Below are 19,844 nucleotides of genomic sequence, written 5' to 3' on the forward strand. Positions count from 1 at the left end.
ATTCTCATTTGATCCAATCAATAATCCTATTGCTGAAGAGGATAATAGTCTTCTACCTTTTTCTATAGAATCCTTAAATAGCTCTAGTCTTTGTTTGCTTTGGCTAAATCCTGTTCAAGTGGTGGATAATAAAGCATTGTATTTTGTCTAGGTATGTATAACCAACAATTAACAATGAGAGGACATTCCTGAACCTCGTTGACTTGGGGATGATTTGAAATGACCGCCAATTATGACTGTTTGATATTTATTACCAGCAATGTGGAAAAAGAGACTCATGTAGAACCGAAAAAGGTACCATTTTGTTGAAGGAACAGAGTTCAACAAACCGTAACCCCGCTTCTGGATATCGTTTGAAGTCAAATGATATACATGTACCATTTTAAAGCAAACATTTTGCTACTTATAGTTTTACCCCAGTAGCAAAATCTTTGTTATCCAGTGTTAATGTTATCCATGAAATAAGATAATGAGCAAGATTATAATATAAAACATTGGGTCACTCTTTGTTGACATGCGTTTTATCACAAGACGTTTATATTGTACATTTGATAATTAGTGTCGTCATTCCATCGTAGCAGAGGATTTTGAAGATTGCTGAGATTGTAGACAGGTACCGGTAGATCTCTGAAGATTATGCTATAGACATGTCCGCAGACCTTGATGTAGGCCTACCGCTTTCTTCTCAGATTGGTATTTCTTCCACCCGACACATACATTAATTATTCTACCACCACCATTTGCCTGCTACCTTGCAGAAACTAATGAAACCGTTTGGAGACCATTGTAAAGGTATCATTTTCAGGACAGACCTCCGTCTTTCCGCCATTCCATTGATAATAATAATAAAACGGCATTTATCCACGCTCATCCCTCAAAGCGCGCCACGGGTCGATAGGCTGCCAAGCCCCTAAGGGCGGCGCAAGTTGACCTCAATGCTGAGTGTGACAGACAACAGGCCTGGGCTGATCCCCTGCTCTTTACGAAAAGGCCTGCAACTTTTACATGTCCAGATATTGCTCGTCTGGTACACGGGACCACCATTTTACGTGACTCTCCGAACCACGGCACGCTATGCACCCACTGCGGTGTCTGCACGTTTAGGGCCACAATGAGTGGGATGGGATAGAGGATAAATGAGAAAGCTCAAGATCTTACAACCTTCCGACAGATAGCCTAGCACACCAAACTACATGACCAGCCTCTACCTCTAGGCTAATACTGTAGCCTTCTACAGGGTGGACTAAGGATAACCACCATTTCCCTTCTCCTCTGTTCATCCGCCAGTGGACTGCCGTTGACTTTGGAGGTCGTAACTCACACGCCTTCACTACCGATGCTAACTACTGATGCTGGCTCGCTAGATCCACTTGATTAGCCTTACCATACTGACTTATTTAATGCATAGGACATTTTCAACTCTACGTCATGTGAAATCGACAGGATATTAGATGTTTTGTAGAGGTATGATCAAAACCAACCTTATCACTGCTTACAGAATAAACCTGACACATGTGGTACTAGTACATTGATATGATCGTAGAATGTGATAAATAATGAACGTTGGTAGCAATGTACCGACTATGAGGTTATTTACTCCACTAGAGTATGAAAAGAAATCCCGAAAGAAAGTTGCGCCCTGTCTCCCTTATAATATCTAGTTGTTATTGAAGAGGCTACCGGTAGGCCCAATTCAAACAACAGCTCTTGTATGCGGTTCATGAGATATGTGTCAAAGTATCAAAAACTATTGTTGTTATTGAAGAGGCTACCGGTAGGCCTAATTCAAACAACAGCTCAACAGCTCTTGTATGCGGTTCATGAGATATGTGTCAAAGTATGAAAAACTATTGTTGTTAATATTTGAACTAGCGTAAGACCCTCGCGTATTTGAATTCCTTGACATTTTCCAGGAGGAAGCGCATCTACTTGTTTTTTTTTATATATTAAAATAAGTCAAGAGCTGTCAAGAGGGCTATTTAATCTGAGCGTCCCAGGCAAGCGTCTGTATGATGACAAAGAGGCCCATCCATCATGTTCCCTTTAGCCACTGAAGGAAAATGTGTTTGCTAAATTAATGAAGTTGTAGACATGTTTGGAAAACTGTCGTATATATACCTAACTGTATTAACTGCCATATGTATCTTATAGTGCTTTGACTATTCACAACGCCTATGTACAGATGTATTTGAAGCTCACGTTATGCAGGCCTATAAGCATTTTTCCTTTTCACGGTGGTAGGATATCTTTCTTTCCTTGTCCTATATTCAGAGTAAATATCATTATGTCATTGTATGTTGTTGCGCAGTTGTTACTTCAATGATCATGACAACGTATGTTTGGGGCCATGCAATATTTTGACAGTTGAAAAAAAATTTGCCTGAATTTATCTGTTCTTTAGTGTTAAATTGGTCATATGGTGTAAGTTGTTACAATGTTCAGTTTAAATAAAGACTCTTTGTAAAACTTGCCCCAGTTTACGACAGCATAAAATTGTCACATAACAGACACCCCAGTTTAGTGTAGCAGCTTACTCCATGGCGTCCATGCACACGAACACTGTTGACATGCTATATGAAATGTGCCTGGGATTTTTTTGTATTCTCATGTTACATCACTTGAAATGCTTTTCGGATATCATGAAAAATAAGTGTTTTTTTCTCGGTATCAAATTCGAGTCCAGGAAAGGACTCACATTCACCATCCTCAAGATTGAAACCTATCATTCGGTATCAGGTCCTAGTCTAGACTTGATATCAAATTCGAGTCCAAGAAAGTACTCACAGTCTTAATCATAAATAAGGTTTAAATTAGAATTACCATAATACTAAACGGCTCTTTTCAGAGCCACCAAGTTTCTATAAAAGAGACAGAAATTGGTATAATCTTTTCTGCATAGATATTCACAGTTGTGAATATTTTTTTTTAAAAGCATCACTTTGGTTATGTATAAATACAGGGTGTCCCAAAAGTCTCAATACCATTTTGAACCGTCATATTTTTCACTAGGATTGGCCAAGGCGAAATCAAAATACATATTTGAGAAGAGTAAATTCATGCAATTATTTGGATACCAAACATGATACATACATTTTCCTTCGTTAATAAGTCATACAAAACCCAAGAACAATACACCTCAAATGCGAAATAGCATGTCTGATGTGCTCTCATGTCCCTCAAAAATATGTGAAAACGTTATTATCCACTCCCTTAATATGATCGAAGGATGTGATCAATAATGAATGGTGGCACCGACTATGAGACTATGACTGTGAAAAGAAATCCTGAAAGAAATATTGCGCCTGGTCCCCCCCCCCTATAATATCTAGTTCATTAAGGGCCATGGTTAAGAGCCTTACAGGTAATGCAAATAATACATTTTCAGCTCAACAGCTCTTGTATGCAGTTCATGAGATATGTGTTAATATATGAAAATATTTGGACCTTAACGCGGGAAACATAAGACCCTCTCGTTTTTTATAGAATAAGTCAAGAGCTGCCAAGAGCTGTCAAGAGGGCTATTCAAATTAAGCGTCCCTAGCAAGCGTCTGTATGATGGCAAAGAGGCCCATCCATAAGCGTTCCCTTTAGCCACTGAAGTACAATGTGTTTGCTGAATTGGTGAAGTTGTAGACATGTTTTGAAACCTGTCTTGCATTAGACCTACCTAACATAAACTCTTCAAAAAAAGTTTGGAAACTTTCCAAAACGGCTATATATCAGAAATGTTTGACATTTAATTTCATTATTGTTTCATATCAAAAATGACACCAAATTTGTGACCATAACTTATTCCACGGTTGAATAACTGTATTTGAAAGACAGAGAGGTCTTAAACAAAATGTGCCAAATCTATCATTGTCTGCGCCATTTGCATCAGTAAACACGAGTAAAAAATATCACATTGTCTCATTAGTCTACGGTTTCGAAGTGCTTGATGTACCGGTCTTCTGCAGCCGTTGTTTTTCTTGGGTGGTCACTTCTGGGTCTGTCTTTGACCTCTCCGGTCCAGTCTCCGGTCTGACGAAACTGGGCTTTTAGCTTAGAGATTATACTGCGGGAAACTCCAAAAGTTGCCGCAACTTGATTCTGAGTTATGCCAGCCTCCAGCTGACCAATAGCTCGAGCCTTATCCAGATTAGCCTCGGTTCGAGGCGTTAGGGCGTTAGGATATTTTTTTTTTGATTTATTTGATTTTTTTTCTTTCATTTTTTAAGTGTTGTCCACCTACCTCTGATCTATAAAGTATATCCAATCGCCAGTGGTCCTGCTTGTAATGATTTAAACCAGGCAGGGATGTGACTACAATAATAGAGAAAATTGCTGATCCCAATTTTTCATCACTTAACTGCTCTCAACTACAAGAAGTTCTCAATCTATTACAGGCTCCTTTAGTGATCTTTCTGGCTGCCTCCAAGGCCTCGGTGATATTGTAATTAGATTAAAATTGCCCCATGTGTGTTCAATGAGCGCTTCTACGATACATCGTAGAGAGCTTTGATTCGCCATCATTCGGAGGGGGGGGGGGGAGGAAGCAAAATAGGGAGATAGACATTGATACGAGGGAAGGGCGACACTGCGGCCATGCACAGGCCCATAGCCAGGATTTATTGGGGTGCGACCGGCTCATAGGCGGACTTTTATGATTTAAGGACTTATTTTCAACGTTTTTACAGAAAAAAGAGGACCTTTGTATTCGGATTGGCATTTTGTCATATTAATGTGAATCAATTTAACAACATCAAAGACGAGAGGGCGCTAGACCATTAAAATACCGGTGTTCCGTAATCTTGTCTCTCCAGCCTTTATTGACACAGGCATCTACCTCTATTGAAATAAGCTGATTGGTACTTAAAAGTTAACAATGAATTCAAGTTACAGATCAACTTACTTAATCCCTTGCGTTTTCGTTTCTGAACAATAGACTTACGAAAACTGAAAAGATAACAAGACCCTAACTTCCTAAATACCTAAAAGATCTTAGCTAGGAATAAAATCAATTCATCTCAATATGCAACAATGTGCTCTTATTGTCACCAATTTTTCTATTCTATACAGATATTGTGAGACTTGGCGTTCAGCAATAGGATTTAGCTTGGGCATTTTGAAAAAACAACTAATACCTGAATTAATTACATCGCTGAGCTGTTAGCGATTGGTTTTTAGGCAATGATTGGTTTTTAACCAATCGCTCACCGAGCACGGAGTAAGTTAAAGACACGTGCTTTGATCCAAGTCGAATTAGTTCGATTACTACCTGTACAAAATAATTCTTTACCTGGTGCATACTATGTACACCACAAACACGCTCCAGAGTGGAAGTGGAAGATCATTGATGTACATGTTGATTGGAGTTAGATGCTTGAACCATATTTTGTACTCTTTTGTCAAAATTTTAAACACTCAACTTGTAATCGGCGGGAATTGTTAGGCTTTTACCGCTACGCCGAAAAGTAGACCTACGTTAAGAGTGATATAGTTGGCCTATCAGGTCTACATTTTGCGTGTTAAAGAAAGTAGACAAAATTATAGGACTTTAATTACCCGTAACCACTCGGGTATAAGCCCACCCCCCTAGGTGGCAGATTTCACTTCAAAAATGGGGGTGGGCTTATAACCGGGGAAGGGCTAGTGCTTGAATTAAAAAATAAGAACAATCACCCCCATTTGTATGTATGCCCAATGTACCAGTAATTTCTATCTTCTATATGTCAATTTCTTAAAATTATAAGTGTGGAATGTTAATTACCAAGTGATATTTTTTATATTTGTTCTTAAATATGAGAGAGTAAAGCATTGATTTGTTCTTAAATATGAGAGAGTAAAGCATTGATTTGATTTAAAAACTTGGCCAAAATTTAGTACTGGGCTTATACCTGAGTGCACCCTTGTTCCCAGAATGTTTTGAAAAATAGGGGGTGGGCTTATAACCGAAGGTGGGCTTATACCCGGGTGGTTACGGTAATAATTTGTGATGCTTCTGGCGAGATGTCTCAAAATAAAATAAATTGATATTAATCCGCGATGTTATAAGGCTCGCCGATTACGAGCTGATCAAATTATAGGCAATCATCGTAGTAGAGTGACGATATTGGAATGATTCTCCACACGTGGGATGATGTCAAATGCCAGATGACATGAACTCTTACTCTTCATAAAGGCTTCTGGTGATGGCTTCCATGCAGAGTGAAAACTTGTTTAAACGTGGCACTTAAACAACCTCAGTTGTTTAAATTTGTATAGTTTAAATATCTAAATTTAAAAAATATTTTTGCAGTGTATTTCATAATTAAATTTTGTTCATAATTAGCACATGGGTTATACCCGGCTCTCCCGTGCAAGGCTCTCCCGGGTATGCCGGTTCTCCCGAGTGTGTACGGCTCTTCCGGGTATGCCCGGCTCTCCCGGGTATGCCCGGCTCTCCCGTGTATGCTTATTTGCTGCATAGTTCCATATTAACACTCTAGATTTTAAGACTGAACATTGATTCAATCTGGGAAATAGTTTGTTTAAGTCGGCCAACAAATTGCCCCAGATTAACGTTCTCCCTATTAAAGGATCAAATATGGGGGCCCAATAAGCATTAAAACTACTTAAAAGATAAAACACTACAAAAATCAACCTATGAACCAGTATAGCTATAAAACATTAATAGTATTCAAAAGTATTGATTGCACCAAATACAAACTAAATATATAATTCATTTAATGTCAAATACAAATAATTCAATATGGAAACTGATTGCAGAAAATAGTAATAAGGCCTAGCATGACAGCACAGAAATACAACTCAAACAAATATTGTTTGCAAAACAAATGAATGAAGTCAAAACATGAAACAAATTGAAGACTACAATTTAAGAATTAAGATTTTAGTCTCCATTAAAGCAATGACGTCAGGCTTACACTCAAGAACTAACAGGCGCAGTTCCTTTAATTTTGCATATTTTGGCTGTATCCTCAACTAGTGTATGAAAAGAAATCCCGAAAGAAATATTGTGCCCGATCTTCCCAATAATATCTAGTTCATTAAGAGCCGCGGTTAAGAGCTTTACAGGTAATTCAAATAATACATTTTCAGCTCAACAGCTCTTGTATGCAGTTCATGAGATATGTGTCAACATATGAAAATATTTGGACCTTAACACGGGAAACGTAAGACCCTCTCGTTTTTTATAGAAAAAGTCAAGAGCTGTCAAGAGCTGTCAAGAGGGCTATTCAAATTAAGCGTCCCTAGCAAGCGTCTGTATGATGGCAAAGAGGCCCATCCATCATGTCTATAAGCTTCTATAAGCGTTCCCTTTAGCCACTGAAGTATAATGTGTTTGATGAATTAATGAAGTTGTAGACATGTTTTGAAAACTGTCTTACATTAGATCTACCTAACATAAACTCTTCAAAAAAAGTTTGGAAACTTTCCAAAACGGCTATATATCAGAAATGTTTGACATTTAATTTCATTATTGTTTCATATCAATACACACATTATTCTTTCCTGTCAAAAATGACACCAAATGTGTGACCATAACTTATTCCACGGTTGAATAACTGTCTTTGAAAGACAGAGAGGTCTTAAACAAAATGTGCCAAATCTATCATTGTCTGCGCCATTTGCATCAGTAAACACGAGTACAAAATATCACATTGTCTCATTAGTCTACGGTTTCGAAGTGCTTGATGTACCGGTCTTCTGCAACCGTTGTTTTTCTTGGGTGGTCACTTCTGGGTCTGTCTTTGACCTCTCCGGTCTGACGAAATTAGGCTTTTAGCTTGGAGATTATACTGCGGGAAACTCCAAAAGTTGCCGCAACTTGATTCTGAGTTATGCCAGCCTCAAGCTGACCAATAGCTCGAGCCTTATCCATTAGCCTCGGTTCGAGACGTTAGGGCGCTAAGATAGTTTTTTTTATATTTATTTGATTTTTTTCTTTCATTTTTTCAATTTATTTTTATCTTGATCTCTGTAAGTGTTGTCCACCTACCTCTGATCTATAAAGTATATCCAATCGCCAGTGGTTCTGCTTGTCATGATTTAAACCAGGCAGGGATGTGACTACAATAATAGAGAAAATTGCTGATCCCAATTTTCATCACTTAACTGCTCTCAACTACAAGAAGTTCTCAATCTATTACAGGCTCCTTTAGTGATCTTTCTGGCTGCCTCCAACGCCTCGGTGATATTGTAATTAGATTAAAATTGCCCCATGTGTGTTCAATGAGCGCTTCTACGATACATCGTAGAGAGCTTTGATTCGCCATCATTCGGAGGGGGAGGAAGCAAAATAGGGAGATAGACATTGATACGAGGGAAGGGCGACACTGCGGCCATGCACAGGCCCATAGCCAGGATTTATTGGGGTGCGACCGGCTCATAGGCGGATTTTTATGATTTAAGGGCTTATTTTCAACGTTTTTACAGAAAAAAGAGGACCTTCGGATTGACATTTTGTCATATTAATGTGAATCAATTTAACAACATCAAAGACGAGAGGGCGCTAGACCATTAAATTGCCCCAGATTAACGTTCTCCCTATTAAAGAAGAAACAAAAATTCCAATTTCAATGCATTGTTTCCATTTGTGGAAACGTTAGTTATAAAATCTGACCTTAAGTCCCAAAGGTCGTTTTACAAATTCGTTTGCTATTCCATTTTTACAAAATATGTTCTGTCCGTGAATGCCGTCACGCGTCATGAAAGCCTCGCTCTCTACTCCACTAAGTTTATTATGTTTCATTAATTTTGTTTTCAGTGAATGGTTTCAGAGAACATAACCTATATAAATGATCGATCATTATAGGTTACGTTCTCTAAAACCATTCACTGAAAACAAAATCAATGAAACATAATAAACTATTAAATTAATGAAACATAATAAAGTAAATTGGTGAAAAGCAATAATGAGTAACTCACAAGAAGAACATTCCAATTCCCGCTTTTAAGCTTATTGATGTGGTAATGATTTGTGACACCAGTAATTAAAAGCAATTCATTTTGTTATTTACAGTATAATAACACACTTATGAAAAAATAAATTGGAATTATTAAAATGAATGATATAATTGAATTTGGTACAATTTGACATGTTAGAAAAGCACGGGAGCACGTGTGGCCGAGTGGATAAGGCGCCCGACTCATAATCCATAGGTTGCGAGTTTGAGCCCCGTTCATGCCAACGTGTTATGTCCATGGGCAAGGCACATTATTGCCTACTGGGGGATGGGGTTGGGTTGGATTGGATGTTTGTATAGGTGTTTGTTTCAATGTTGCAATATTGGCGCTGATTAAGCTGCTGCCTGCAAATTGCATTGTGTCTGTTTAGTTGTGTTTAATGTACAATTCTAGCAATTTGACCTGCGGGTCACCATTAGAGTTTGAAATAAAAAAAACCTTCAAAAAAAAGTTGTTGCTTTAATGGATATCAAACATGCTCAAAGCTTTCCAAATTGAAAAGACCCGCACGGCTCGGAATAAATACAGTCCGCACCTTTTAGAAAGTAGTGCGTGTCGAGCTGTCTGTCTGTCAACCACACAACATGCCCCCGATGCGTCACCAGACATGTCAGATGTTTTAGAGGTGATGGCAGATAGAGTGCGTACATGTCGCCTGCAACAAAATTAGGAATCAACAACCCAAATTTACTGGCCTCGTAAGGGAGTGATCGTTATTAACGACAGGGGTGGGAATGGGCATTTTGAGAGGGGAACCCGAAATTTTATTGGGTCTTGAGGGGGGAAGGCGACATTTTTCGTTACACCAGGAGAGGGGATTGTTAAATTTTAAATGGAGAAATTTGGGAAAACAAGGGGGAATCCGAACATTTTGAGCGGACGCGAGGGGGAAACGCGAATTTTTTGCCCAATATTTTTTTCCAAAACGCCCATTCCCCCCTGCCGTAAATAACGATCGGTCCCTAACAGTGCGGAGGAATATCAACATCCCACTAGTCTAGTATAGTGATATCACATCCGGACATTGAGAGCGATTGGTACATGACCCGTGTGTCAGTTTCTTTATTTTCAAGCTGAATTTCAAGCAAAAAGACGTATAGAAATGCGGTTACCTTTCAAAGCGCCATAAGAAATGGCACATAAGTTTCACTATGGTGGTACTATGTGTTGACTAAAACCCTTGCAAGCGCCCTAGGTTTAACTATACCAATACCATGTTACAGTTTGCTACTGGGGAAAATGGCTAATATCGTGCTGAATATTGTCATATTTATGTCCGATAGTTACCATGATTAGTTACCATATATTTATAGCAATAGGCTGGATAGCCTTAATAGTGAAAACATTATATTAAAGGGATGCCCATTACATCAAAACAAAAACAAACATAGTATTTTACTTTTAGACCAACATTCGATTTTTTTTTTTTGTATACACTTGTCTATCGGTGTATTTGTTTCATAGACAATCTACTTACAAAGATCCTAATTTTACGATAGAATAAACAGCACCCAATAATCTGGCAACTGTGATAAGTGGAATTTGGAGTTTGTACTTGGCGTACTTTGAATAAAATTAAGGTGTACGACTTTTGGATTTTTGGTTGATTCTTTTTTTGGAAGAGGACTTTAAATAATCATATTTAGTCATTGTATGTTGTGGGCCATGATAATCACAACCTTAGTCAGTTAGTCAGTTAGTCTACATTGACTTGCATACGTTTCCGTCAGGTAAGAAACTAAAAGAGCATAATCAATTGTGTTTCAAATCAAACACCATCCACCAGTGAAGTGCGATAATCTATACAGGGACTATTGATGTCAAATATTATCGTCGTTCAAAAATATTGTTTTATCTCGACACAAATTTCATTATATGTCATCATGTTCCCTAATATCTGTGTCTGTAATGCGAGCGGACATAACCTATATGTGAGTGGACACTACGAATGAGCCGTAAACTTGCATTCTGAGTTACAATGTAAATGGTACGTGAAGGTCGTATTCATAGGTATCTCAATAACTTGAGGTGCGACAAGTATCTCATCAAACACTGTTTAAACCAATAAATAATCCTATTGCTGAAGACGATAATAAGTTTCTACCTATTTCTATAGAATAGTTCTTGTCTTTATTTACTTTGGCTAAATCCTGTTCAAATGTTGGATAACAAAGCATTGTATGTATAACCAACAATTAACAATGAGAGGACATTCCTGAACCTCATTGACTTGGGGATGATTTGAAATGACCGCAAATTATGACTGTTTGATATTTATTACCAGAAATGTGGAATAAGAGACACATGTAGCCCCGAAAAAAGCTACAATTTTGTTGAAGGAACAGAATTTAAAAGATTCTATAGAAATAGGTAGAAGCTTATTATCCTCTTTAGCAATAGGATTATTGATTGGTTTAAACAGTGTTTGATGAGATACTTGTCGCGCCGAATTGAGATACCTATGAATACGACATTCACGCATATTTTACACTGTAATTCAGAATACAATATGCCGGGTTTACGGCTCATTCGTAGTGTCCAGTCACATATACGTTGTCATGAATTCGACAATATCTCCCCGTTTTAACAACCACGTATAGCTTGAGACAAAATCAAAACAAAAATAAACCACTTGTGGTGATTTACTGTGCACTAAACCAAACTGCCTCAAGACACCTTTTTCCTCAGAACACTTCTTGTTCTCTAAAAAGCAGACAGAACCTGTTATATGCTATTAAAGCCATAATATACGATTTCTGTCAATTTGTATTATTCTTCTTTACCCTATGCGAGGTTTTCTGGTAATTTTAAGCCTAAAATATGGTCAAATAAAAAACAAAGTTTAAGTTGCAAACATAACAATGCCAAAAAAACAAACACCAAGATTAACTAAATTCTTTTTAAAAGGTCGTATATTATATATATATGTCGGAATGTGCTTGGTTAATTCTAAATAAATTGTATTGTTTCTTGCCTTGTAAATAGAGACAAACCACCGGTCACAATGTGGCGCAGGAAAAGACAAGGGACATTTTTACCAGGAAGGAGCCGGACAAACCCTTCTGAAGCATCACCAGGTCCAGCTATGCGGGATGTTTTAAAATGTAGCATCTGTCTCGATTTTCTGGATGAACAATTTCGTGTCCTTGAATGCGGTCATTCGTATTGCTTGCAATGTCTTCAGAGTTGTGTTGCTTCAAACCCCGAACAGCAAGAATCTCTCGCGTGCCCCAAGTGTAAGCAAGTTACAACCATACCATCCGGAGGAGTATCTTTCCTCAAAGTGAATTATGATTTGAAGGCTATAAGAGACGCTATTGTGATGACACCTGAGAAGAACGATTGTAGCGATGATTTTATTCAGAATGATGGTCAAACAGAGAAAGAACGCGCTCAGTTGAACTTAAACGTTGCAACAGCTCGATATCAAAATTATCTAGATAAAAACAAAGATGTAAGTCAACGAATCAATGAATCTGCAAACAAAATGGAAAGTGAAATTAATGCGCATTTTAAGGATATGATAACAGTATTAGAGGAAAACAAGCTGAAATTGTTGAGTGATGTTAAAGATATACGCCAAGCGAGGATTAGGGAGGTAGACATCGAGAGAGTGAAGGCGGAACGGGCCATGAAGAAGTTCAAAGAATGTCAAGAACATCTCAAGAAAGTTAATAAAATGAAGCCGTCGAGTGATAAATACAAAGCACAACTTAAATCAGTCTACAATGAAACTGAAGCGATGGTTAACAGTAGGCCACCAGAAATTAACACCACTGTAGCGTGGATGGAATATATTCCAGAAACTGCAACTGGCAGTATTCAGTGTGGTCGGTTGAAAACGGATAAGACCATAAAACTTGATTTACAGAGTGAATTTGGACGAGGGTGGCTCTATAAATTAGGGAAGGCTCAAGGTATAGCTGCCACACCGCAAGGATTAGTAGCTGTTGTTGAGAATACGGCCAATAGAGTGAGCGTATGGGAAAATGTAAGAGGCATATATGAGCGCAATTTCTGCTTAAAAACACCCTGGCATACTAGAGCTCTCAACAAACCAACTGATGTAGCAGTGACTCCTCAAGGAAAGTTCATAGTCGTTGATGGATCAAACACTGTCAAAATCTTCTCTGCATCCGGGGAATACGATGAGAATGAGTGGTTGAAAGAAGAAGGCACAACATGTGTTACCTGTGATCCCGACCACGGCAACTTTATACTGATGGATAGTGGGCGAAACATAGCGCGCTTTGATGTGGCAGAGAATATCATATCTCCAATCCAGGCTGACACTGCTTCGCACGGAATCGCTACAAATGGAAAGTAACTTTAAAGACGTCCGAATCTTTTATGTTAATTCGGGAATATTATTACTCAACTTTGAAGCGCGTGTTCGAGGACTTTGTTTCGATGACAAAACAGAGTCAATCCTTGCAACTACATGTGACAGACAGATTGGTCAGTACTGTACTAAAACAGGACAACTGTTAGCCATGGTGTCCACTGACTGTTTGAATGATCCTTGGGGATTGGTTATCATACCTGGACGAAGACTTGCCGTAGCGGATGACCAGACTGTGAAAGTATACCGCATCATTGATTCATAATGACATTTTGGGAGACCTCTGTCATGTAACCTGCACTTTAATTCGCCGATTAAAGAATCTGTAAACAATTTTAAAATAGGACCCCTCCGGGTCCACGGGATGTTTTAAAATGTAGCATCTGTCTCGATTTTCTGGATGAACAATTTCGTGTCCTTGAATGCGGTCATTCGTATTGCTTGCAATGTCTTCAGAATTGCGTTGCTTCAAACCCCCAACAGCAGGAATATCTCGCGTGCCCCAAGTGTAAGCAAGTTACCACCATACCATCCGGAGGAGTATTTTTTCTCAAAGTGAATTATGATTTGAAGGCTATAAGAGACGCTATTGTGAAGACACCTGAGAAGCACGATTGTAGCGAGGATTTCATTCAGAATGATGGTCAAACAGTTTTAGAATAGGACCCCTTCTTACATAAAAGCTATAAACTTGGCCACTGTTTAAAAGATTTTAACATTCATACACTCTTTGATAGCGAGAACCAATCAGAGCCATCGTTAGAAGAATCCAAACCATGAATTGATTAGAGGTTAATAACTGCGCATCGGTTATTTGGAGGGCATTGTGAAAAATCTAAACATTTTGCCTTTGGACCCGAGGGATATTCCGAGGTCCAAAGCAAAATGTTTAGATTTTTCGCAATGCCCGATATATTACCGACGCAAAGTTATTAACCTCATTCATAACCGTCACTTTAATAATAATAATAATAAGTGGGATTTATAAAAACGCGCCTTACATTGAAAACACAACCCCAAGGCGCTTACATATGAAAAAAATAAGAAACATAAGAACATAGCTAAAATATTAAACTACATAAAAAGCATATAAGGACACACCCATAAATTACATATTAAAGTCATTACATATTATAATACAGTTTTAAGAAAATATATAAGTGATAAAAACATCATGTCCAGCACATATAATAACAAAAATTAATGACACTTCATAATAAAACATGTTTGAAATACACCATAATCTATACAACAGTGTTCAGCAACAAATATTTAAAGAAAACAGTGAATGTACTCAAAGATTAAAAAGATATGTCTTCAATGAGTTCTTGAAGCATTGCACAGATTTGGCACGTCTGACAGACTCAGGTAGACTGTTCCATTCATACGGCGCCGCGATGGAAAAAGCTCTTTTTCCGTAACCAGATTTAGCGGATCGAGACGCTCGCGGAATCTGAAGAAGTCCCTTGGAGCTCGATCTTAAAGTACGCGAGGGTACGTATGGAGTGAGGAGTTCACTTATGTAGAGAGGAGCCAGGTTTGAAAGGGATTTGTAAACTAACAAAAGCATCTTAAAAAGAATCCGCTTTCTGATTGGCAACCAATGCAAATCTCGAAGGATTGGTTGTATGTGGTCGCGTCTTCTAGCTCCCACAACCAGGCGAGCTGCCGAGTTCTGCACACGCTGCAGTTTTGCGATATCAGCATCTGGAAGTCCATAAAGAAGACAGTTACAACTGTCAAGTCTCGACGATATAAAAGCGTGGACAAGACGCTCTGTAGTAGTCTTATCGAGGTACTTCCTCAGCTGGCTAATTGACCGCAGTGCGTAAAGGGCCGTCCGACACACATTACTGACATGATTTGACATGGTAAGCTGGTTATCGATGAACACTCCTAGATCTCGTACACCTTCCACAGGTTTAATGTCAGCAGTACCGACCTGGACAGAAGGCACAGACGTTTTGGATCGAAATCGAGACGATATATGCACAATTTCTGTCTTTGCGTCGTTTATCTTGAGCTTGTTGGATGTTGCCCAAGCCCGAATGTCTGAAACACAGGCTTCTATTGACGCGATGGCTTGTGTGCTAGAGGACGGATCAAACATGATATACACTTGTGTATCGTCAGCATACACCATTCCGCTAATCCCATGAGCATTCAGAATATCTTGGATTGGACCAGAGTACAAAATAAACTGTATTGGACCGACCACAGATCCTTGCGGAACACCGTAGATTAGAGGATGGTTCTCAGAAACAGTCTTGCCAATGACAACTGATTGGTCGCGTTCAGAAAGGTAAGATCTGAACCATTCAAGGGCAACTTCAGTGACACCATACCTTTCCCTCAGCCGAGTTAGTCTCTTCACCTTACAAAATAACACAAAATTTTGCTCAAAAGTTTATAAAAATAGATGATTTTTACATCTTCCCTTTCCAAAAATCGATCAGGCAAAATCAGGACAACCAATAACAAAAGTGCGTATCACAATCTGTGCAAATATGGTAGCGCGCAATCCAAATACGGCAGCCAGCGCGAGTAGTTTTTTCGACGCTCAACAACACGCAAACGCCGGTCCTCGATTTGCGTTGTTCGCGTTTTAACAAATAACTAAATGTAATTGGATCGCACGCATCGCGTTTATTAATGAGGTTATGAATTGTGTCTAAATGCACGGGCGCACAAGAACACACAATCCCATGGCCCCAGTATACTTGAGATGCCACGCAGGATCACTCAAAGTGGTAAATTATAGACATTGGTTTGTATCATGTGTATCATACTGCAGTTACTGTCCGTTTTCCTATACACAATACACAGTGCTCTCACCATTGACGCGTGACCTCTACAAACAGTGTATGTTATAGGTATATGGGCATTGCCTAGTTAACATCACTGTGTGAAAAATAACCAGCCAATATTTAAACTATTCTCCAAACTTCTAGCAAATATATTTCTCTAACATGACCTAAAATTACAGCTAAGTTAGATGTTCAGAAGGGGTCGCACTTTCGTAGAATATGAGTGAGGGCAAAGCATAGCTAGCTCATAGCTTGCCAACTCCCCGTGTTAATTGAATGGAGATTTGACCGAAAATATTGAGCTATATTGGTAACGGACCGCTCCGTTCTGAAGGATGGCACAAAAAACGGTACAAGCTACATTCAAACTATTCTATGAAATTCTAGAAAATATAGTTTTGTAACATGTCCTAAATTTTTAGCTACTTTAGGTGTTTGGAGAGGGTCGCACTTTTGTGTTTTAGGAAGGATATGTAAACGACAGATAACACCAAAAATATGAAGAAATTATTTCCAAACCGTGTTAAGTCAACAATCATTATGTTGCTCATTTTCAAGAATGCTGGTTTACAAAAGGCAGGCCATTGTCTCATTTCGTGAACAAAGGTACACATACCATTGTTTCCTTTCGTTTCCTTTATAATCGGTTACCCAACTGAAGCTATAATACCAGCTTTATTGCGATATCGCACATGTAAAACAGACACTTGTGCACAACCAGAGAAGATCCGATTTAATCAGTTGAGCTGTTTCAATGAGTGTTATCTTGGTTTAATAGCTTTTAATGGGGTTTAAGTCCTGCAATGGTCGAGATGAATTCTACTGTAGACATGACTGCATCATGTTGTGTCTTTAAAAGTAATGATGATAAGTATATAAAAGTATGCATTTTCAGAAAGCAGATTTCTGCAAAAATGAGCAGTCAGCGAAATTCCAAACGGAAAATGTATAAACTGCCCTTAGTCCGTGACAGCTTGCACAACATACGCAACATAAACAATAACCACTTTGCCGCGGTATGTCGTGCCTTAGTTTGAGAATCTGTGATGACATTTATTTCTTCGACCCTTTAACATTTAGAATCACGTAAGAAAGTGAACGATGAAACTGTGAAAACAAGTTAACTGGAAATCTGACTCGTATAAGCTCCGTGATCACAATCTCCATTTTAGAGGTCATACTCTATTTTTCAAACATTTTCTTGCTTTGAAACGACGTATGTTGACATAATTCGGGCAAAGAAACCCGACTACTACGTTGATAGCAACTGATAAGAAATGGTTATATAGCGTACATAAAAAGACATGTGCACTTTCAAACTTTCAAATACTGTAGTATCATTTTATAAGCTTTAATATCCTTTCCCGATGTTCATCTATAAAGTAGTATGTGTAACACTGTGTAGCGCCGTCAGTCAAATTGATAACGTATTTCGGCTGGCTTCCTATTCGCTGAATACGTTTCATGCATCATGGACATCTAAACAAATCTATTTAGTTTGCTCCAATTCACCTTCAATAAGAGTATATAGTACTGGTGGATTTGAAAGATGATTTTTTCATTTTATTTCTAACATTCTCAACCATAACTTCTCGAATGTAAGCTCACATGGTGCTAAACAATTTCTAAAAGTTGAACCCTAGAACTACGAAGGTGGGGGGGGAACCAATCCGTCATGGTTTACGCCCAAACGACCGAAGCTAATCGTAGACCCATCCTTTGCGCTCATTTTAGTGATACAATTTTTACCCCAGCACCTTACCGGGGGTAGGACCGACCATCAAAGATGACCATTTTAGGGGTATTGGTGAGGCCCACCATTGGTTTCTACAGTAAAATCAATAATTTTCATTCATGATACAGTTATGTCTACAGTAAAATTCACCACGACCTTTGCAGGATTTAAACCCCATTAAAAGCTACTAAACCAAGATAACACTCATTGAGAACAGCTAAACTATGTTAAATCAGATCTTCTCTGGTTAAATCCACACTACACATGTTTCTGTTTTGACCAGCCTAATCATGAAGCTCCCGTGGCCAAGTGGTTAAGGCGTAGGTCTCGTAAACCTGAGGTCCTGGGTTCGATTCCCAGGCGGGATCACTTTTTCTACTTGTCTCCTTTATTATTTGCGACGGCGAACCTGATGTTAAATAATGTTTATCTATTCTAACCTTTTGCGAATGACGTCGAAAACGTTTTGTGTTTGCTGGGATACTCTCATTTTGCATACGTTCTACCGTGGCGACGCGACGTGTAGCGTTTTTAGTTCTCCACGTGCGATCACGTCGAAAAGATTACTTTATCATGTTTATTCTGCTTTCTGACGTCTTTTTGTAATAATAGTTTTTGGACTCTGGGATATAGTCCGACGTCTTGCGGGTGTTTTGACATTGCAACAGATGCAGCGGCTCCGTAGCGTCTTCAGCAGCCAGTTTGTAGCAGCGATTTCAAACCTGATCATAAAAAAAAAAATTATGAGCGGAAACACCCTCAAATCATGGCAGAAAAACGCGATGTCTAAAGCCGAAAATTCGGACTATACTGAGCCTGTAATCTTAGATAGAGAACCGAAGTTTTTTGCGGGCGTTTAGTTGATGTATCTTTCAGGCGTCGCGTTATTGGTTGTTTGGTGGTCCACTGCGGCCTTCCATTCTTTCCGCTCAAATGACTTGGTTTTGGGTTTTTTTCCCTAATTGATGTCTTTAGCACCAATTGATGTCTGTCGCACCATCAAAACACCCAACAAACGTCGTGTTACTATATCTCAGCCATGTACACTGTAAATCCCGCATTTAGAGTATTTAGAACGAATATAAGTGTTTAGGATGCGTTTAGATATAAATTTAAATTGTGATAACTTGTAAACCAAAGGGACGGTGTTGATTTTATTTTGGATTTGTGATAATATAAGGAATATGTTGATAATAATAACAATTTGGCTAAACGCCTAATGTGTTACAGCTCTACCGTTTAACTAAACGACATGTTTAGATATCACACATCCACCTGTATATAATCTAAACACAAGCTAAACACTATAGTTTAGCTTGTTTTTTATTTGTTATTTACAGGTTGATGTTTGATATCTAAACACATATAATATAAACACAAGCTAAACCTGGTGTAAGGAAAACTAGCCCATCAAAATCTAAAAAGAGAATAATCGTAAGAAAATTGAGCTCAGACTGTTGTAATAAACAAGGCTCCAAAATGGCGAAGGATATTTAACTGGCGTTACCTTTTTCTACTAGAAGTACTTGGGTGCTAAAACAAGATTTTGAGTGGATACAAACGTGCTCTTTCAGATTGTGTCACACAATTCTGACATTACATAAGATGTATACGAATAATGGAATCAACATTCGACGACCGATGTTGAAGGGTATAAACCTTTTTCTAGTTTCTAGTCTCTACATTACGTATTCCTTGTTGACGAATTGATTTGCTGATAAGCTGGTACCATTGTTTCAGACAAAAGGGTTTCGTCATTAAATTGGTGGTCCTCTCGTGTCAAAATGATAAATTTACATTTTTTTAATGAAAATTTAAAACTCACAGTTATTGTCAGTATGTCCATCAAATTATAAGGGGTTAAGGGGGTACTACAACCTTGCCCAATTTTGTGCCTATTTTTGCATTTTCTCAAAAATTATAGCGCATTGGTGACAAGTAAGATATGTATATTATAGGGGCAAGGACTACAACTACTGCACTGGAAATTTTATTTCAATACATACAACAG

The 19,844-nt window shown here is 38.4% G+C and overlaps 1 non-coding gene across 1 annotated transcript; it reads left to right on the top strand.

The window, feature by feature from the left end:
• Nucleotides 1-18,128: 18,128 nt before the first annotated feature.
• Trnat-cgu (transfer RNA threonine (anticodon CGU)) lies at nucleotides 18,129-18,202 on the top strand. Its single transcript has one exon. It is a non-coding gene; the product is annotated as a tRNA-Thr (tRNA).
• Nucleotides 18,203-19,844: the final 1,642 nt, after the last annotated feature.

The sequence above is a fragment of the Amphiura filiformis genome, chromosome 6 (assembly GCF_039555335.1).
Source record: "Amphiura filiformis chromosome 6, Afil_fr2py, whole genome shotgun sequence".
NCBI lineage: Eukaryota > Metazoa > Echinodermata > Ophiuroidea > Amphilepidida > Amphiuridae > Amphiura > Amphiura filiformis.